A 6,000-nucleotide genomic window follows, 5' to 3' on the forward strand; every position below is an offset into this window, starting at 1 on the left:
CTCGCTGCTACTTCTGCCTCCCGGGTTCAAGGGATTCTCCTGCCTCAGCCTCCTGAGTAGCTGGGATTACAGGCATGTGCCACCATGCCTGGCTAGTTTTTGTATTTTTAGGAGAGACAGAGTTTCACCATGTTGGTCAGGATGGTCTCAAACTCCTGACCTCATGATCCAGTTGCCTCAGCCTCCCAAAGTTCTGGGATTACAGGCGTGAGCCACCGTGCCCAGCCTTCTCCTTTTTAATTTCCATAACACATGGATCAGCGCTTCCCTGTATTCCTCTGGCAATACCAGCAAATGTTTAAGCACCTAAATTTATTTCTTACTATTTTCTGCTTCTCATTAGTGAATAGTTCTCAGTATATTACAGTACATAGAATATTTTGTACTGAATAGCTTCTGTTACCAAGTCCTCTGAGAATTTTTTGACATTCAAAATGATGTTCTACTACAACATTGAAATATTTTTCTTCCTGTCAAATTCCCAATGTATAAATTATACAGTTAAAAATGAGATCACCAACATGTTAGGGCTCCATTCTCTACAGACATTTTATAACATTTTTATATTAAAAAAGCTTTTAGATACAGTGTACAATGTCTGATACACATCTTTTAGAAAATAGGCTTAAGGGAAAATAATTTTATTCATCTCTGATATGATGTTTGATATTTTAAAAAGCATTTAAAAATAATCAAACACTTTTCTTGTGCAAAGTATAAACTTCATCCACTTGTTTATATCTGTCATTCATTCATGCACCCAAGGTTGCAGGTGATGGCATTGAAAGAAAGAAAATCTCTACACTATAACCTTATTTTTCTTTTCTATGGAGACATCAGAAAAATTCCATGCTTTTATTAACATAACTTTTGAAATCCCTTGGCACTTGTTTCTATATTTGATCTTAATTAATGAGAAAATTATCCTGAAATTCCTAGAAAGGTTTATCAGATTTCATTAGACTCTTGTTAAGTAAATCCTTTGTATTCCTGCACCGTTTTAATTTTACTTGTGTGGGGGTTCTCAGGCCAAAGAAATTGCTTGCTTTTAGGCTTGAAATTAACAGAAAATTTGGTGGAAAATGGAATCACACACCTGCCAAAAACAAGCAAAGAGCAGAATAAACAGACTGTTTCTGTGAATATATTTAGTAATATCAGAGTTAAAGATACACAGTTCTATTTTGTTGTTTTTGATTTTGTTGCTGTTATGACAAATTTAAATCTGTGAAAGTGATGCAATGGGTAAATTTTCAAATATGGCAATAGTTGATGTAGGTTTTCAAAAGTATAGTTCATCCATTTTCATTCAGTGTGACTTTGCAATGTCTTGGGACTAGGTAATTGGGACTGCATGCAATTATTTTTCTTAAACTTTTGCTATTTTCGCTCATTTGCTTGTCCACTATTTTCCTTTCAGGAACTGGATAGATGATATGGACATACTTGTTTCATTACTAAGATACTTTGGAACTACTTTAAAAGGATGAGTCAGGTAAGTAAGTATAAACTGTAATTTATTTGAGTTCCTCACTAGTGAAACTTTAGGGCTTCATGGTTATTTTTAATATTCTTGTATTTAAAAAATTAAAACCTATTTTAGGGACATGAAAAAGAGTAATATCTATCTGATGTGGGTTGGCTGTGTCCCCACCCAAATCTCATCTTGAATTTTGGCTCCCATAATCCCCACATATCATGGGAGGGACCTAGTGGAAGGTAATTTAATCCATAGAGGCAGGTGTTTCCCATGCTTGTCTCAGGATAGTGAATAAGTTTCATGATCTGATGGTTTTATAAAGGGCAGTTCCCAGGCAAATGCTGTCTTACCTGCCACCATGTAAAATGTGCTTTTTCTCCTCCTTTGCTTTCTGTCATGATTGTGAGGTCCTCCCAGCCATGTAGAACTGTGAATCCATTAAACCTCTTTTTCTTTATGAATCACCCAGTCTTGGGTATTTCTTCATAGCAGTATGAAAATGGACTAATACCCTATCAGAGAGTTTATTAATATGTTATAAATGAGTGACTTTTTAAGTAAATGTTAACCATTAAATCTTTAGTGCACCTTTAAAAATGATGAATTAAAGTTTACTACTACAGAAGTTATAGATTCTGTGATGCTGATAATAGTAAGAGAGTTTATACAATGTTATTATCAGGAAGAGTTTATTCTATAGAATAAAGTATATGTTAGTCCAGAGAGAAACAAGGCATTTGAGTGCTCCAAATTCATCTGAAACCCACAAAAAAAGAAAAAAAGTTTCAGTGGATTCAAGGTAGGAATAATGATAGTTGTAATCTGTAGGACAATTCTGTCATGTTGTCAGTGATTTTAGATAGTTTCTTTACTTTCCCGGTAACAGTGACCACCTTTGATTTCCAGGATTATCTTCTTCCCTTCTAAATGTTTGAAAATTTAGATTTTTGGCTTTATTTTTTTTTAAAACTAGACTTTGGATATGTATATTGATATTGTGTTCTCAAGGTGACATTTAGGTGATTGTGGGATAATGAATTTAAAAAAACAATAATTTTACTTAGCTAAGAAATTGCCAGTCTTTGAACCAAATGTTATACTGGTATGTAGAAAAAAAATAAATAGGTTCAATTTCTTCATATATTTTTAAGTAAAAAACAAAAAGCCCTACTTACTTACTATATGAACTTACACACACACACACACACACACACACATAATTATTTTGACTCATATGAAAAACACTTATACTCAGCACAAAGTCATTCACCATTTGAACTTCATAGTCATCCCTTCCAGGTCTCCTTTCATTCCTATGCTGTATTCTTTTTGGCATAATGGTGCTACCAGAGAATTAGTTTCCATTTCTTCATTCTTGAGAAGGAATCATTATATCTATAACACAAAGACACTCTGAGGATTAAATTAGAAAATATATATAAAATACTTAGTGCAAGGTCTGGTATATCCTAGCATGAATAAATGATAGAGTTTATCCTCTGTTCTCGTAGTTCATTTTAAGGCATAATCCTGACATTTTTAAAATTAAGAATATGTAAAGAAGAGATTTTCTTTTTGCAATGTAAGAATTCCATTTTTATTTTAAAGGATGGCCTCTTACTATGTTGCTCAGGCTGGCCTCAAACTCCTGTCCGCAAGCAATCCTCCCATCTCAGCCTCCCAGTGTACTAGGATTACAGGTGTGAGCCACCACGCTCATCCCACTTTTTTACCTATAAGAATAAATACAATATGATGCTGTGGAGTTGTATAATAGCTTTTAAATAGAAGAGAGTATTTCAATGGGCTTTAGAGGCAGGACATTAACTTCTGAAGATATAAGTTGTTTACATTAGGAAAAAAACAGCATAAATAGCAACTGTCATTGAGAATTAGATTAAAACGCTTTTTGTGTTGTTAAGTCAGACATGTGTGTTATAGTAGCATAGCTTGTGTTATTTTTGCATTTTCTAAAAAAAGAGTTTTCAAGAGTAGCATTTCCACAATATTTAAAAAATATATTCCTATTTCTTATGAAACCGGATATTGCGTTGCTACAGAGATGGTAATACTGAGGAAACTAAAATTAAAACCAAATTCTGGGAAATTTGCTCTATCAATGCCAGTACTAAATTATCTTGATTTAACTTCAGATCACATATCTTATAAGACAATTCAGAGATTGTATTTTTATCTATAGTGGTATCAAGGTGGCTAATCATCATTATTACATCGAGGGAAGATGAGTCATGTGTGTGAAATGATCGTGTGGACTCATTCCAATTCCTCTGAGAAAGACCCTGTAATTGGCATCAATTAGTCCTCTTGTTGGCAGTTGTCGTAAACCATCTGAAATTTAATAAACAGAGACTGAAATGCATTCCCAATGAAAGACAGTCATCTTGGACATTGATGAGAGCTGATTAGCAAATTGGCAGTTGGTATTCACCCTCCCTCTTCAAATATTGACTTAATGCTTTTCCCCCTTTATCAGCATAAGACTTCATTTTCATTTCAAAAAATGAATTAAGTTCTCCTGAATAGTTGTGTGATGCTTTTACTTTGTCCTTTTTGTACATATTTTGATATGAATGCATGTGTTACAGACAAATGGGGAAACCCCAGGGTACCACTCGCCACAATGAAGTTATATACATTAAATACAATTGTGATCTTAAAACATTGGTGCACCTCAAATACTTAATTTAGGCATGGAGAGTAGAACCATTCACTGAGAGATTCTAAGCAGTGTTTTCATATTAAATTTACAACTTGGTAAAAGAGGAGACTTCAGTTATTACCTAATTTAACTCTGAAGTAAAATGAAGTTCCAGCTCTCAGAGAACTTAGATAAAGAAAACACAAGTTATTGTTTCATTTTAAAAGTTAATTCTTTTTTAACCTCACAACTACCAAGCCTGTGATTTCAGACTTAATTCGCATTTTTACATTTAACACTAAGGATTAATACGTATGCATTTTATCAGCTTAAAAGAATCATATTGTGGTGTGAGTGCATGGTAAGAAAATATTTAGGAAAGTAATAAGACAGTCTGTCATGTTTTGTTATCTCAAAATGTTAACTAGACCATTAAAATTTTTTTGACCATTAACCAAGTCCAGTTTTCAACTTTTAGTTCACTCCTTTTGACTTTTATCTCATCCTCCAGGATGTTCTCACCTCTGTGCTCTGCATGAATGCAGTGTGATACATCAGCTTTGCTTTGCTTCCTGCCCAAGTACTTGGCCTCATCCTTAAATCTCTTATGCTTCCTTTCTGGGATCTACCCCCATTTAATTATGCAAAACACTTCTGTTCTCCACCCACTATGAAGACTCCTTGTTGTGTTCTACTAAACTAACAGGTCTCCTCCAAGGTCAAAGTTTTTCATAGAAAAAAGTTAATATTAATCTTTTTTCTTTCTCATGTTTTCACTGCTGACTGTAAATGGTACAGAAATAAATTATAAGACAGAATGACCTTCATCAACCTTAACTTTAAATGGTATTTTCCCCCAAGATATCACATTGATCCCCTTCAATGGTTTCATTGCTGTGCCACCAAGGTCAAATTTCATAATAAATGGCAAGTTATCATTTCTGTTGAGAGCACGGCACCTTTTCAGTCAACAAAATCAATGCTTCTTGCATTGTAACTTCAGTAAGGAAAACACACACACACACACACACACACGCACACACACACGCAAATAGATGGCATTTAGCAGCTTTTATGTGATAGAAGAAACCCAAGGATAAATATAACTGTGACTTCAATGGAGTTGGATCGTAAAAGGAACTCTGGGGAAAAATAATTTTGATCTTTTGTGCAAAGAAACATTTCCAGGGTGGTGACTATTTATCAAGAAATTCTTGAGATGAATAGTCAGATTTTTACAGCAGTAAAAATTTAAAAATCAATGTAGGTTTAATTGGCTCATTTTCAGGGTCTACACCTCCAAGTCCTGTTTCAAAGCTTCTGTGGTCTCTGTCCCTATAAAGTAACCCTCTACTTAAAAAATAGGTTTCCATTACTCTGTGGCTTTGTCTTCAGCTAATAATGCTCAGAGTGTTAGAGGATTTTAGAAGAAAATTATTAGAATTGGAAAGCTTTTTTTTAGACAGAGTCTTACTCTCTCATCCAGGCTGGAATGCAGTGGTACAATCTTGGCTCACTGGAACCTCCACCTCCCAGGTTCAAGTGATTCTCGTGCCTCAGTCTTCCATGTAGCTGGGATTACAAGTGTACACCACGACCCCTGGCTAATTTTTGTATTTTTAGTAGAGACGAGGTTTCGCCATGCTGACCAGGCTGGTCATGAACCTGTGATCCTCTGGCCTCAGCCTCCCAGAGTGTTGGGATTACAGGCATGAGCCACCATGCCAGCCTTGAAAAGTTTTCATAGTCAAATGAGTGAATTTTTCGTAGAGGAATTTCAGGTAGTCAGAAAAGCATTTTAGACAAGGGGTCCTATTGACATATCACTTCCAAGAAGTAAACTACTAGTCTATTTGTGTTA

At 34.8% G+C, this 6,000-nt stretch overlaps 1 long non-coding RNA gene across 8 annotated transcripts in view; it reads left to right on the plus strand.

Annotated features, from left to right (window-relative positions):
- LOC102130180 (uncharacterized) overlaps positions 1-6,000 on the plus strand; it is a 167,866-nt gene that overhangs the window by 24,901 nt on the left and 136,965 nt on the right. For all 8 annotated transcript variants that reach the window (XR_006695937.3, XR_275035.5, XR_012431840.1 and 5 more), the window contains exon 2: positions 1,421-1,495. This is a non-coding gene — a long non-coding RNA (uncharacterized lncRNA). The remainder of the gene's footprint in view (positions 1-1,420; positions 1,496-6,000) is intronic.

Source organism: Macaca fascicularis, chromosome 2, assembly GCF_037993035.2.
Source record: "Macaca fascicularis isolate 582-1 chromosome 2, T2T-MFA8v1.1".
NCBI classification, from domain to species: Eukaryota; Metazoa; Chordata; class Mammalia; order Primates; family Cercopithecidae; genus Macaca; species Macaca fascicularis.